The following is a 16,611-nucleotide window of genomic DNA, read 5'->3' as shown; positions in this document are numbered from 1 at the left end:
ATGTTTGAGAAGTTGGAAATACATATTATATAGAGCTTAATTTACGAAATTTCTATATATCTTATTTCGAAACAATAAAAATAAAATATCTCACATATGATATTCAATTTTCGCTATCTTGTAGCAATTCAATTAGATGTACTCACAATCAGAATGTAGTACACATTAAAGCCGTCATCTACAGATTAACGTAAAAAGATTAAGGGACTGCGCAGAATAAAAGGAACAGGGAACAGAGAACAGAGAATAAGAATTTCAACCAAATCATGTACTATGGAATACACATTGTTTATTTCACAGTATATGATTTCTGATAAGTTGAAATTCTTATTCTCTGTTCTCTGTTCCTTTTATTCTGCGTAGCCCCTAACGTGTGTTTAATTATGAAATAGGTTAAACTATAAAAAAAAAAACATAAAGTAATAGACTAAAAAGACAAATTAAGAGTCATAACATTAAAATTTTAATCGCGTAGAGAGTCAAAAAATAAATTTATTGTTTCTCTTTCATTTTTTGACTCTACGCGATTAAAATTTTAATGTTATGACTCTTAATTTGTCTTTTTAGTCTATTACTTTATGTTTTATACTAAGAGTCCTTTACCTTATTTATTTATTAAACTATAAAATTTTCGACACACTATTGTGTTGAGCAAAAGTACATATTTTATGATTCAAAATATTTATATTTCACTTTTACATTCAAATTAAATCAATGTATAACGCCTTTAATGCCAGTGCGCACTTTAGAGCGTCCAATCAAATTTGCTATTACTTTCCTACTTTTATGCGTAGCATAAAATGCGGAGTGTTTAAAAAAGATAGAGACGACCTTTAATTTTTTTCTCTAACACCCGGATATAGCAAAAATTTAACACAAAAATTTTAACAATTATTAGTTTTAACACAAACACAAAGTATTTTTATTGTGTATTTAAGCTACAAATTAATCACTTAGGATACAATCGCATGGATCGACATCAACTATGATGTCACAATACGTTTTGCATAACAAACTATGTTTAGGAGAGATTTAATTATAGTCTCACATACTATTTCGTAAGTTTATCCACCATGTGCACTCCGTGATATGAGACACTCCCGAGTGCTTCCCAGGCCAGGCGGTGGCACCGAGCGTATGAATATGAGATAAAGAACTCTCGTCGCGGACGAGCAAGTGCGAACAATGCGATTAGATTAAGGTTTAGTATATTTATAGAACTCGCGGTTTGCCTCGTGAGATTAACGTCATCTCATTACCTGTTGGTACCGTCATGTTAATTTCATTGTTAATTTCACCTCACCGTCAGTCGTTTGTCACCATTGAGATAAATTCGCACCGATTTAGCAACCCTTGCGTTTTTGCATCTCGGCGAGGGAGAACATGTATTTTACCTTCATACGGCGTTTATCCGACCCTACGGTCCTCCGGAACACTTCTGTGCTCGACGACATCGTGAAACATTTCCACGAGAACCCTAATATTACCAGAAGTGTTATCCTTGCTTTTTTCTTTCTTTTCTTTCATGCCCGTATTTCTTGCGAACCTTTGGAGCAGGAGTGCGACGCATGCGTCGGCTAGTCGTAGCCGTCGCCGACTCATGAACTCGCGAAAATGCTCCAGTTGGCGCCGTGACGCGCTCGAAGGAGTTCTTGTGCGTTCGACGAGTATCTCGGGGAAGCGACAAACTTGTCGTCTATCCCGCAATCGCAGGAGGAAATAAAAGGAAAAGGGCTCCAGGAAAGAAAAGCGACTGAGAGTACGCGAGAAATCGTTCCCCTCCCCGCTTTCCGCAAATTGCGCGTGCGATTCAATCGCGAGAGATGCTACAATGCAACCGACATGTATCGCGAGGTAATTATTGTATCATTATTGTTTGGGCCATTCTGATTCGTCAAATCGAGACAGCTAGAATTCGGCATGTGTTTTTGATCATCAGCGTACACAATGGGCGCGCAAAACGATACAATTTGCCGCAGAGGATATATGCATATTGAGCATTTCATATATTTATTGATGAATGAAAATAATAAGCACACAATCGATTACATTAATTAAGGAGCCGCTAGAAGGAACTAACGTTAGTTTATTAATGCATATTTTTTTCTCATTTCTTAACTAGGATAATTAAAGATAAATCTTGAGAAATTACGCGATTATTATAATATAATATGATTATCTACTTTCTCACTAGCCTTTGTTTTGAATAAGTTGTATATGGAACGATTATTTGTCTTCTGCCTCGTAAATATTGCCGCAGGAACAATTCCATTATCAAAGACAGTCATTTCGCTTCTATTTTAAACAGATTAATTCGGCAGTAAAACACCCTGTGTTTCATCACAGTTTTAACAAATAAAATAAACCCCGTTGAAAATATTCAGGCACGGCGCGGAATTTAATTAGCTCTCGCGTGCGTTATGAACGGTCGCGCCGGCTTGAAATTAATGTTTTAGCTAATATAAAATATTTAAAGGATTACTTCCGCATCCCACGATTGTATCATGTAGCAGACGAGCGAGTATATATGACGTAAATTAAAATGTAACGCGGCTTTCAACGCAGCAGGTCGCACGCGTCCGAATATTCGCGCCGGTGCATTCTGCGTCAGTGCGAATATTTATCGTAAAGGAGATTTGCGTGTAAAAATGTATAGCGGTGATTAAAAGAGAAACGTACATTGCATTAATGATTAAACGTAAAATTAGATTCGGTTATTGGCGCGTTCTTCTTTCGAAGTATTTATATATCTTTATTGTATGAAACTTGTATATAGCTGTAATATAATTGCTATCATTATGTTTTTTTTCTGAAACCAGTATTCGTAGTTCGTTCGTATTTTAAGGCCATCTTAAGTAATGCCTTAAGATGCTAATACAATTTTATAAGCGGTATTCATAGTCTGTTCTTATTTTAAGATCGTTTTAAGTAATGTTTTAAGATGCTAATACGGCTCTCTGATTGGTTTATGACATCTTAAGATTGTACTTAAAATGGTCTTGAATATAAGATTCACCTGTAAATACTGGTCTACGATTGATTTATGATATTTCGAGACTGTATATGAGTCTTAAACATAATAAAGAAAAATTGACTATTAAATACATCGGTTTGAATGTAATTTTTAATTATTGCCACTTTTGCTAACAACTTACAAATTATGGATAAACCGTTTAATAAAAATTATTTAACAAATTTTTTAAACTGTTTAATAAAAATCGTTAAATAAATTTTTTTATTACATTAACTAAACGTTAAACTATTTCATTTAGTATCATCTAAGCTTCATTATTATTATTAAATTTATTTTCAGTACACAAAAAGTCTGTTAACAGTTATCATAATGTTGAATGAAATATTTTTTAATTAAAAGTTCAATTAATATAAAAAAATTTAAATGTTTAGATATTAATACAAAATTAATATAAAAAAATCTAAATATTTAGATATTACCAAACATAATAATTGATCAACTCTCATCGCAGCTGACATGGCGTGGCGCGATAATAGGATATGACTGATATTTTTTATAAAGAAATTTATAATTGAATAAGTTCAATAGACCCATCATCAGTTTCAGAGGGTTAATGCGAACGAATGTATAGACTTATGTAAGAGCATGCACGCTTGACTGTGGTAAGCCAATATCCCCATACCCGGCTTCATTTGAGCATTGCTTGCAGTTATTGTCACAATGTTCTGCATTCTTTTCGATCTTGCGGAAAGCACGACTCACACATGGTGGTCTATACTTTCGCGCATGTGTACGTATGTACATACAATAGCAGCATAATAGCGAGGACGAACGCTAAGCTAATAAAGTCGGAGTTAACGTCCCTTTTTTATCGCAAAAACGTGCCTCGCCAAGAGCGTAATTATTACTATCGCGGGCAGCGAGACGATTTAATCGTAGCGTCACGCTGCAACTTATGCATCAGACAATCTTACGAGGGTCGGTTCTCGTCTATTCTCTTGTTACCACCGTGCCGGACTCCGCGTTTACTGCTTATTCAGAATCCGGCCACGACTCGCATGGCGGACGGAAAAAATTCTTTTTCTCTCTATTTGATTCTTGCGTCAAACTTAAATTAAAAATGTTGGTGCGGGGTGCGACGTGATGTGAATGAATTCCGCTATCAGTACGTATATACACGATTGCATCATGTACTACATTTCGATCTCTGACAGACGTTACTGACAATATTTATGGTCGAGAAAGAAAAAGAAGGAAGTAAGGAGAATTAAGAAACAGAGAGAAACAAAGATATAAAAAATTTTTAACATTATTTTAATATTAATTGGCTTTTTAAAGATTTAAATTATAACATCGTGTGCATATTGAAGAAAAAAGGCAAGGAAGCAATAAGGGTTGATTAGATGCTTGATGAGAGGTTTTAATATCTTCGTTCAACGTGATATATTAACAATATTTATGAAAAGATTGCAATGCAACAAAAATGTCAGTGTGTGGCTACCAAAAATTATGTTACTTTATAAGCTGTAGTAGCTTTCATTTTGCATTGAGTAAATTTCCATCATTTTATTCATCTATCTTATCATTTCAATTTATTACTTTTGTCTATTTCTTTCTTTCTTGTCCAAATATTAACAATTAGATTAAATATATAGGTATAATAGAATGAGAAACGGAATATTCGGTTTTTTATTTTTAATTTTAATTAAGACAAAAAATCTTTAATTTCTTGTAAACTTTGAAAAGTGTATTACAAAAGGTTTTAAGAAAGAAGTTTTTAAGTCAATTGATTTTTTTAACAATAGAATTTATATTTTAAACAAAATTATAATTTCTGTCGATCATTAAAGTCTTCTACTTTTGCAGAGTTAAGATTGCGTTTCTCCCTTTTCTAAAATTTTCATATTTAACTTATCAAAATTATTTATATAATTCTAATTCTATAAATAACATATCATATATCTTATCAATGAGTAGCGACAACTGTTGTTAACATTGCGCAACTGGTGCGCAAAATTGTCTTCTCTTACAAAGTCGGGATTCCCCAGACGCCTTTTACTAGCACAAAAAACATTCGTCGTCGTGAAAGCACACATAATTACGTTTTAGCCACCATTGAGGATAATTACTCGGAGCTCTCTAAGTAGATCTAATAAGAAATTCCCGAAGCGTGCCGACCTTGTGGAGCTAATTAAAAACTAAATTTACTAAAATTTCCCCGCGCCAAGGACGACCGTATTCTTGTAGTAAAATGAAAATTAGAATTCCTCGATTTTCCTGGTTACAATCTCAAAGTCGGAAATATTTCTTACAGACTCGTTGAATGAAGTGAGTTTTTTATGATAACTCTATCCAGAAGAACCGATTAAAAAGTTGAATAAATCACAAAAACAAACGAGATGCCAATATGAGCCAACACAAGTTCTTAGTGTGCACTTTTCGTACAATTTATTAAAAATAAATAATAAAACTAAGAAATAAATAATAATAATAAAACGTTTTATTATTTATTTCTAATAAATTGTATAAAAAGTGCACACTAAGAACTTGTATTGGCTCATATTGACATCTTGTTTGTTTTTGATACATATTTTATACACTTGTGTTAAAATTGATTTTTATTAAAAAACTTTTATACGCGTTGAATTTTTAATACACATATACCTGAGTGTTAATTTAATATTATGTAATTAATGTAATTATATTATTTTGGATCAACAATTCTGAATACTCTTAATAATTCTAAATTAGTTTTAAAATAATTTAATTGAAAGCGATTTTGTAACGATGTAAATAAGAATTATATTTTTTATTCTTTATTTTAATACACCAATTTTTCCTTGAATTGAAAATTATTATTATGATGATTTTCGATTTCCATGAAGAAAAATATATAAGAAAATCTAGAAATAAAATAATCCTCGAATGATCGAAAAAAAAGTTGTATCCACCCTTTCGGTTTTACATTCGGCACAAATGTCCGATGAATAGCAAATGTCTTTTGCTGGAAAATGACGTATTCTACGATAAATTTACGAGCAGGTGAAACGCCGAGCGGAAAAAATTTCAGATTGATACTCTCGTGCAGAAGGACAGGATCAGGAAAGAATAACGAAACTGTAGCGTAGAATCTCAAACTGGGAATAAAATCGACGCCGAACTATACTATCGCGCGAAAAAGCAGCTCACACATTCATTCGCGGCGACTCAATATCGATCAGTTGAGTTCGAGTGTCTTTTCGATGAACGATAATCCGAAGATTTAGATCTCGAGATGTTCTGAGAATCGATCGGTTGAGATGAGGGGTCTTGAATGCCTCATCGTGATGGCAGAATGGTCATGATCGAATTCTCCCTCCAGCGAATCGTCAATCATTATTCCACAGGGATTTCAGGCTTTTCGTAGACAGTTGTGTGATCCCTCTTGAGCTAAGGCTTTACTTTTGCAATCATTGGACGCGGCACATTTTAAAATTAGCAATTTTTCAGTAGAATTTAAAAAAATTTATATTTGAACGTTTTAATTAGAATAGTGTGAATATACACAAATTTTATAACTTATTTATTTTCTTACCATGTTATATTTTAAATTCTACAAGATTACAAAACGAGTCACAAAATTTTCGAGCTACAAAATTTTGTACATTTATCAAATTATTACACGATAGCAAGCTGATGTTATTTATCGTCATTTTGATGTCAAATCGATATTAAGGATATCACTGCAATAACAAAATAATAACAAATGGTGTCAGCTTGCTATTTGGATATATAATGTATATTTGAGAAAATAAAATTTTGAAAAGTATTAGTTACGTCTTATTACATACCAAAAAGATTGCATTAAGAGTTTTTCATTATGATTCGTGAACTGAAAACTATACTAGTGGCTGGTTGAATTTGTTTATCTATCGTATGGAAAGATACGCGACTATTGTTGATGCGTTCTCGACGTGCCTTAAAGTTTGTCAAGCTAAAAATGGCCAATGTTGATTATCATTTTTATTATCATTAATATTTATTGAAATTGCTTGTCAATTTAATATAAGATATTTTTACTCTAATTTATGATTACATTTTAAGACTAAATAAAAAGATTTCAGTACGCGGTTTGCAGAATTACATTGAAATATTAAAACACCAAAATCCACTTTATCTGAAAATACAATATTATTTTCTTAATTTATTATTTTTGGTATTTAATAAGATATAAGTATATGTTACTAACAGTTTAATGAACACAAAGTTTCGTGTGGTTGAATTTTTTGGTCATCCTTGATTCTGTGATGAAAGAAGTATATTCTTTATCTCCAGATCCCAAGGATATTAATGACAATTCTAGGAAATATAATTTATATAAGAAAAGTACTAGCTTCTGACTTCTTTCTACACATTTTGCGTAAGTTCTCAATTCCACGTGACACTTTTTGTTCAGCAATCCACTCGTTTTCGAGTCACGCGCTCTCTTTCTTCGGATAATCTTGCGGTCGAAACTTCCGTGGGATATGAGGAGCAAATATTGCGAAAAATGTGACCGCCCAGCGGGCGAGTTTCTCTCGCTGCAATTACTTGAGACAAAACCAAGGAAAATAGTAGTTATTGTTATTCGTATAGCGTGTTATTAAATACGCATTACTCGTTATTATAAAAAAATGCTTCTACAGGCAAGAAGAAGAAACTTCACTGTGCTTTGTAAAATTTTATTAATCTTAATTTCTTTTGACAATTTGTGTACAAATTAACGTCGAAAGAGAAGTTTTCTTATTCGGAATTATTAAAAAAATTTTGATCACATTGTAATCCATGAATACGCTTTAAAACCAATTGTAAAAAAAAACAAAATAAGCTTTAATTTTCTTTCATTATCTCACAAGTGCACATTTTTTACTTGTCACTTTTCTATTAACGCAGCGATGTACCTTAATGATTCAGGCCCGTCCAATGCCATAGCATTTTTCTGATAGCGGCTTTTAGAGTCAGTTTATGTCAGTTTAATTATTGCAAGGTGGTATCGCTATAATCAGGATTGTAGACGGGTAATAAATTTCACCGCTCTGATGCGCTTGATGCCAGCCATCGACAATTTTCAACCCCACCCCACTGTCGGAAGCATGATACCATTGATGAGCCTCTAATTATAAACAAACCCATAATAAATAAGTTAATAAATTTATTTAATTAACACGGCCACATGACGATTTAGCTTCTGCATGCAGTCTCTTCTGTATCTGTTTCGTTCTCTTTTTCTTCGTCTCCTCCCCCCTTTCTCTCTCTCTCTTTCTCGCCAACCTTTCTCTTTTTCGCTCTCTTTCCGACTCTCATCTCATTAAATACGTGCGACGGTTCGCTTGTGGAGGCTTTACTTTACCGTCTTCAAACCGATTGACACATTGACTCAGTGATGTGTATTTGTTATAAATTTACTGGTGGCAAAGAGTGTCGCGCACGGCGATCGTATCAATTTAACTTTGTAAATATAAACTGCTAAAATTAATGTTATCTCCGTACAAGTAATAACCATGGTGTGAGATCCCACTATCTTGTCGGAGATTGATTGCCTATCAAAATTGTATCTTAAAGTGCGTTCTCTAAAAAAAGAAAGTCATCAAGGCTTTCATTTTTTTCCCATATACAATTTTGACAGGCAATCGATCTCCAGTAAGATAGTGGGATCTCCAGCAGGAAGGTGGCAACCGCAGTAATAACCATCCCAAGCACGTTATTTCAATACCCGTATGTCTGTGTAAAGAGAGAAAACACTTCGGAGCGCTTCCTCCTTTTGGGAAAAATGAAACTTTGTGGCTGTACGAGAAAGAATAACGGAAGAAAAAAAAAGAATCCTTGTGAAATATAAGTACGTCTGTTGAATAGACATCGGCTCTTTGGAAAAAAAATTCTGCTCTTTGGATTCCTCCCACTTCCGTAAGTTCGCAACTTCGTTCCGAGACGCGAAGAGAAATGAAGTTGTATTACGACTAAAATAACGCCCTCAGTCGGGAGAGAGCGCCTTGTTTCCGTTATTCGACGTTTCTTAAATATGCACGGAAAGTTGCGGGAAATTAAAGATTTGTTTTCATGCCTCTCCCCCCCCCCTCTCTCCCAACCGGCATAATGTGACGCTGATAAAATCTGGTCGACCGAGATGGAAATTCCCGAGACATCATTGTCGTCGCCGTCGCCGTCGTCGCTACCCTTATTTCGTAAACGGCGCGCTATTTGTTCGCATTGAAATTCGCCAGCAGCAAACAGTGGTTTGTTCGATAGTTAAAACTGGTTGTTCGATTCCTCGGTCCTGACAAGGAGAGATTTTCGCTTTTCTCCCTCTCTTTGCTCCTCTCCTCCGAGTGACGCTAGGTATGTCGGTGCTAAACGAAAACGAGCGTCCTCAGCGCCGCCGGCGGGAACGATTCGTTCGTTCAAATGCTCTTAGCATGCAAAACAAAGGGTCAACTTTGTTCCTCTCACCCTGCAGCGCAATTAGTTTCGCGACGAGGAAGTTGTAATCGCGTTCGCGGCTGTTTGCGAGTTTTGTCCGGGGCCGGCGCAAGTTTTTCCCCGGGATTTGCGGCGCCGACCGTATCTCAGCGTTCCCTCTTCACCGCTTCTGTTCTCTACTCTCGAGCGAGTAACATTCTCATTTTCGAGGCGAATTATTTTCTGTCGCTGGCCGCAACACATCCAGGATAGTGTCTGCTATATTTCGCCGTGCGAAAGCCACTTCGGATCGCGAATTTTCGCGGTAACCAGTCGATAATGACTAAGAAATACAAATTTCTTCATTATATCATCCCCCTCCCCTTTTCTTTTTTACAGACTTGATCGAATTACATGACGGCGTTGCGTCTTCCAGACTTTGCTCGTTAACGATTTAAGGGTGGCGTCGAATGGAAAGCATGACCTCCTCTTAGTTAGCGTTAATCGTAATTACAAAAAATTAAATTGTTTATGGTATTATAATTATTATTTCACAAACATGATTTTGAGAATTTTTTAACAATGCTTAATTGAATCACTTACATTTTAGTTTTTAAGTATATATCTTGATTTATTCCTAATTTAAAAAAATTTATTTTTTTAAATAGAAAGAGAGAGAGAGAGAGAGAGAGAGAGAGAGACAGACAAAGAAGATTTTTTGCTTCAGTATTTTAAAACTATACGATTTAATAATTGAAGATTTATGTTAAATTTTTGCCGATTACAATCACATACAAATTCATATACTTAAATAATTATGATAGATTACCACAATATGTTATGTCGAGTTTAATTCAACATAGAAAAAAATTAAAGTTGGAATTTAACATATTTCACGTATCTTAAAAGGTTCATCAAAGTGTTTGTTTTAATTTAACACAAGAAAATATATTAAAATACAACACAAACATCATTATAAAGAAATGTTACATTTTGAAACACTTCAGAAATTTAGAAATTGTGGAAACATATTTTTTAATAAAATTATAATAACATTAATACATATTTTATTAACAAGTATATGTTTTTTATTTATCTTACAATTTACATTCTAAAACTCATTATTTTTATATTATCAGGAGACGCGGTAGTGTCTCCGGCCATGTTCAAAAAACTACTATAGTTAATTTAAAAGTTAGTTTAAAAAATTAATAATAGACACTACAAGTCTCTTATCCCGAGCCACCAAAATCCATTTTTGGGGGATGCATAACTTTTCTAAAATATATTTTACTCATTTATTCATAAATTGCGTTATTTCAACATCATAAAATGTTGAATATCAATTTAACACTAAACATTCAAATAACATAATTACATAATGTTAAATTAAAATATTCAGATATGTCAACAATTTAGCATAAAAATTTTAACAAGGATTGATTATAAAAAATTCTAAAATATTTTTTTGCTAAATTTGCATATTACTATAAAAAAATGTATTTGAATCTCACTATGGTAAATGTAACAAGAAAGGTGTATTCTTCTTAATATACAATAATATAATTTAAATCAATTTCCGTGAAACAAAATATTTTTTACTTGTTTACCAATATAAATATTAAATTATTATCTACAATGATACTAACGACACGTATATCTTAGTTGTTTTCACCAGATGAAATCTTATATTTTAGAACTGTTTCTGAGAATGCAATGAAAAGCAGAAAATTCCGATTGCGGTTTTATCGGATTAAGACGCGATGTTCATGCCCTCGGACAATTTCAGCGTGAAGATCTGAAACCTCCCCTTTTAATCGGCGTGTTCGCATCTCTGCCTTGAATGCAGCGATAGTCACGACGTCTTAACAGCTTCCGTGTCGCCTCGTGGCCGCCGTTTGTCGTGACGCGTAATCATCCTCTAGTCTCTAACTGGCGCATTATCGATATAAGCGGAGGACAAGTGCTCTCGTTAATTAGCTTCAACTTTCCGGTCGACGAACCTCGAGTAGGTCGCAATTTGTCGCGAATCGCATGCGACGGCGCGACGCAGCTGCACGCTTCTCGCGAATCCGTCTCGGCGAGTGCGATGACGTCTTCGTTAATTACGATGTAACGATTGCGTGCAAATCTACAGAGAGTGCCGAGAGTCGTGCAATCTCCACGAGAATTCAAGTCAAATAGCTAATACTCGTTATCAGATAGACAAGGAAACGTTTCAAGAATCTTAACATAATATTCAGCAAGAGTTTTAAATAGATATTATATTATATATAAGGAATACATAAATTTAATTCTGTCTCTTCTTTCTCTTTCTCTTTTTTTTTATTATTGGCATAATATATACTGAAGAAAAAAATACCATAATTTGACTGTAATTTATGGTTATTTTTGGTGCCAACTATATAAATTTGTATAGAATTATAAATATAATTATTATTGCTAACATATTACACCAATAATAACAAAAAAAATCGAGCATCTGACCATAATAATTTTACCACGCAAAGTCACAAATATCAAATATTTTTCTCTTACAACCAGTGTACTAAAGTAACAAGTACATATTTAAAAAAATTTTGAAATTTAAAGATTTACCTTATTACAGCAGTATTAAATAGAGAATATATGTACGAATGTAGAGCCGATCGATTCTGCACAGCCGAGTATAGGAAAGACGTGGTTTACATCTGATACTTTTGTACGCATTACATTACTCGCAAGTTTGAAAGCAACCCTTGACAAAGCGACAAAGATTCTGCGCGAAATGGCGAGACAGGAAGAAAGAATATCATTATTTGATCATCGACGAAAGGTCGTACATGTCGATGTCATTGTTCCGCTGAAAGAAAGAAGAGAGAAAGAAGAAAAGAGATTTTACGATGCGTTTGATATAAAAGGAGGATCTTGTTATCCCGGTTACTATCGGTGACCTTTTCTTTACTCTCTTCAGCCAACGGGTGGCATTATGGTGTAAAGTTTATTACATGTGATACAGTGTCTATTTCCATGTGTCAGATCCATCCCCGTTTTTCTCTTCCTCTCTACGTTGATTATAAGAGTAAAGTTTTTGGTATTGAAAGTCAAGTTATTTGTGACTATAATTAATAATTAGGAACACTATTTTTATGATTACATTTATTATAATATTATAGTTATAATAATATTTAACGTTAATAGTTATAGTTACAAATATTAAAAATTTTTTCTTTTATTGTATATGTATAAAACGTTCAAACTGATTGTTAAAATATAAAAATTTTGTATAGCATTGTTTGTTATATAATTATTATATTAATTAATTATTATAGTTTCTTATTATAATTATAGTTATTATAGTATTATAATTATTATAGTATTATATATATAATTATTATAATATTTCTTTAGTTTCTCATATAATTATACTTTAATCCAACAAAATTGTTTTTTCTGTGTATGGTGTCCTAAAAAATGACTACAAAATTATAATCGTTTTCGCAGACAACCATATATTCTTTTTAATATATGGAGAATAATATATAATAATATAATTATAGCAGTAATAAAAAATGGAGTTCCTATAATCGTAACATTTTACCACGCAATTACAGTCACAAATACCAAAAACTTTTCTGTTATTATGATCTCGAGAAAGTAGAATTATTACATGTTCGATAAGGTCACCAAATTTTTTAAGTAAGACACACCATCATGAAAACTCGAGCCCGTTATATATTTCGGGGTGACCTCCTCCCCTTCTCTCGAATTCCCATGACAAATGTAACGATTTATTATATGGATAACCGCGATCTTTCTCATCACAATCGCTATCGACGAACGGTGGAAAGTCATGAAAGTACTGGAGTAAAAAAAAAGGGAGGAAGGATCGTTATTCCCGATTTAACCTGGTCAAGCCTCTTGACGATACTCTGCCTCTGTGCGTGCAAGGCGATTATTATGTAACAATGATGGTGAGATTACGAGAGACCTCGCGTAAACCTATTTCCATTTACTGAGTAAACGAGCTTGAGCGACGACGCTTTATGCGTTGACATCGGTTTTAATTACGCTATCGATAGCTCGATAAGCACCTGCTAAAATATTTTTCCCATATTCCGGCCGCGTCGACCTAATTTCGCTACCGGTGGTAAAGTTTAATTACCTCCTCAGAGAGCAGGCCGTTTAAAGGAAATAACGATTTAGATAATTCGTTTTTCCAACGAGCGAAAGAAAGAGAGAAAGTTTATAATATGTAAAATTTTTAGAATAAAAAATATTTAAAATATCTAATATATGATTAAAAAACTTAATAGAAAGTTTTATATAATAAAATGAATGTTAAATATTCTAAAAGATTTTAAGATAATTTCTCACACAAATTCAAGATGCAAAATTTTCATAACTATATATCCGTAACGGTTTAGTTTTAAAGATACAGGGTGTGTATCAAAGTTGGAGGAAAAATTTCGTTTTTTCTAAAAATTTCGAAAATCACTTGGATTACATTGATGAGATTTTAAACATATACAAAAAATTGTAAAAATTTTTACTTGATTTTTATTGATGTACTTAAGTGCTACAACTCCAAAAAGATTTCTTAAAGATTGTGAAATAAAAATGACAAAAAAGAGCATGTTAAGAATATATCTTTTTCCGATATTATATTTCATTAATTAATCATTTTTTGTCAAAATGGATTTTTTCTTTTTCTGGAAACTTAGTTTTTTGAGATGTATTATTTTTGAAATATAAGGGAACGATATATAAAATAGGTTTCAGCGTTAGTTTGCGAAAATCAAGCATCTAGAAGGAAAGTAATAAATAATCGAAATTAACGGCGACACTTCGGTATACACGAGAATAAATTAAATCTCATCTGCACGTTTTACACGCCGTGTAGCTCTTTCGTGATAAATCTACTTTCCTTGAGACACTCCAGTATCTTGTGCTTCAACTTACGGAAGATAAATCTCTATTTTTGTAATACGCGATGTCGCGGTTTATTCATATCGCGTAGGAGACCAGCTTTTAGTTTTCAATTATCTGCGACACCTGTCTAATTGTTCTACTGAAAGAAGCAGCGCGAGAGAGAACATGCTATCGGCGTGGACAGCTTTGTTACAAGCAGGCTTTGTCAAGTTTCTCACGATAAACTTCGGTTTCCTACTATAAGTTTCACGTTGCTTCAAGCGAGTGTATAAAAATAATAACAGTGTTAGAAAATAAGAGTTGAACGGACGGTGGCACAAATTTGTAACAAACTGCGTGACTTGAATATAGTGAGCATACATACAAACACATACACATTTTATTATGATAGAGACATACATGGTTTTTAATTAACACGTCTACTTAATGAGTTTTACGTGTGTTATCGTGTAAGCTGATATAATTTTATTTCCATAAGCATATTGCTTTTTTATTTCAAAAGTGGTACAACTCAAAGATTAAATTTTCCTAAAAAAAGAAAAAAAAACTATTTTGATAAAAACTTATTAGCTAATTAAATAATATATCGGCCAAAATATTCTTAACATAATCTTTTTTGTCACTTTTACAACCATTTTTACAAAATTATCTTTTTTGTGTTGTAACCGTTTTAACAATTTTTAAAAAATTGTTCTTCTTGAATTGTGTAACAATTTTGAAAATCTTTTTGTAATGACAAAGTTAATTCACTTTTGATGATTTATATTTACTTAATGTTTATTTAATTTATTTAACAATTATCGTAAAAATATATTGTATAATATGACTAAATAAGAATATATTTTTATGGTAGTACGTTAAGTTATGTATTTCATGTATTATTATCTAACCATTTACGTTCAAAATTTTATATTAAACGTCATTAATTTTTTACAAGCGTTTTATCAAATTTCAATAATGTTATGAGTGATCACCAGGACATCAATCACGGTATGATTGACCGCCATGGCAACGTTTTAAATTTAAATAATTATTTAAATGCAATTTAACATTATGCTTTTGAAAACTGCTGTTTGATATACTTTTATTACTCGTAAAGTATCATTTAATAAAATAAAAGTACCATCAAAGCGTTTATCGAAATCACCTCGACCCACCAAGAATTTAAGATCAAGCACCTTTCACGAGAAGGCATGGAAAGGCAGGCACGTGGAAAGAAGTTTGCAGAGAAAAATGGAGCAAAGTTTCGCCAAGGAGAAGCTCGCCAGCAGCTGAGTGTTGCAAACTGTGTAGAACCTATGCTAACCTACCGAGTGGCGCAAAGACGCGTTATAAGCGTAAAATCGGCTTGGTTCATTCCCCCGTGCCCCTCGCATTGTGTACTACAATGCATTCCGATGGATTTGGAAGGACGATCTTGGGCGACGTCCTCCGCGGAAGGCGAATGCATAATGCTTGGTATGCCCGAGTTTCCTTCTTTGTCGCTACGTATTTTTAAGTCGCAACTGCTGCGTGGGTCGAGGAGGTTGTGGAGTGACGGGGCAAGAGAAAAGGAGCTAGAGAGGCCCCATCGGTGCAAAACTTGCGAGAGTTTGTTACCCCGTCGCGAAACACATTCGTGCACGTGGTCGAGGAAATTGCAAAGTTTCCTACGGGACTTTTGCGCCACGTGTCAATTCCACAACGCAGTTGCTTTCCTCCAGCTTTCCTCCTTTCCTTCGTCCACACTTTTCCGTCGTTTGTTATGCCAAAATATTAACCGCTACACATTCTTCGGTGAATCCTACATCTCCGTGCTCTCATATTTTCCTAGTTTCTCAAGTACGATCATCCAAACGATAAAAGCGGTTTTCTTGCAAATTTCGATGACTTTTACGATTGTAATTTGACATGTGTATCTCGTTCGATTTATTAAATTTGAGAAGTCACGGTTTCTCTCAATCGATATTCCACAACGCACTAAGAGAAAAGTTTTTGTGACTATAACTACATGGTAATTGTGGTTATTATTGCTATGTTAATTATAATAATTATATTTATAGTTGGCATCGACATGCAGTGACTAAAAATATATATTTATTATCACTACAAAAATGATAGTAATTACTATAACTATGATAACTTATAGTTATTTTCAATGTTAATTGTATATTTTTTTGATGGAACATCAATGTAATTATTACTAACATTACAGCAGTGATAATCATAATTATGGCACTATGTAATTACAGTTGCAAATATCAAAAACATTTCTCTTGGCGTATGTCGCAAATATTTTAGAAAAAATAAAATGAAGCAAAAAAGATTACAAA

This window comes from Cyphomyrmex costatus, unplaced genomic scaffold, assembly GCF_001594065.2.
Source record: "Cyphomyrmex costatus isolate MS0001 unplaced genomic scaffold, Ccosl1.0 scaffold29, whole genome shotgun sequence".
NCBI lineage: Eukaryota > Metazoa > Arthropoda > Insecta > Hymenoptera > Formicidae > Cyphomyrmex > Cyphomyrmex costatus.
The sequence above is the reverse complement of the archived record's forward strand: the minus strand, read 5'-3'. Positions refer to the sequence as shown.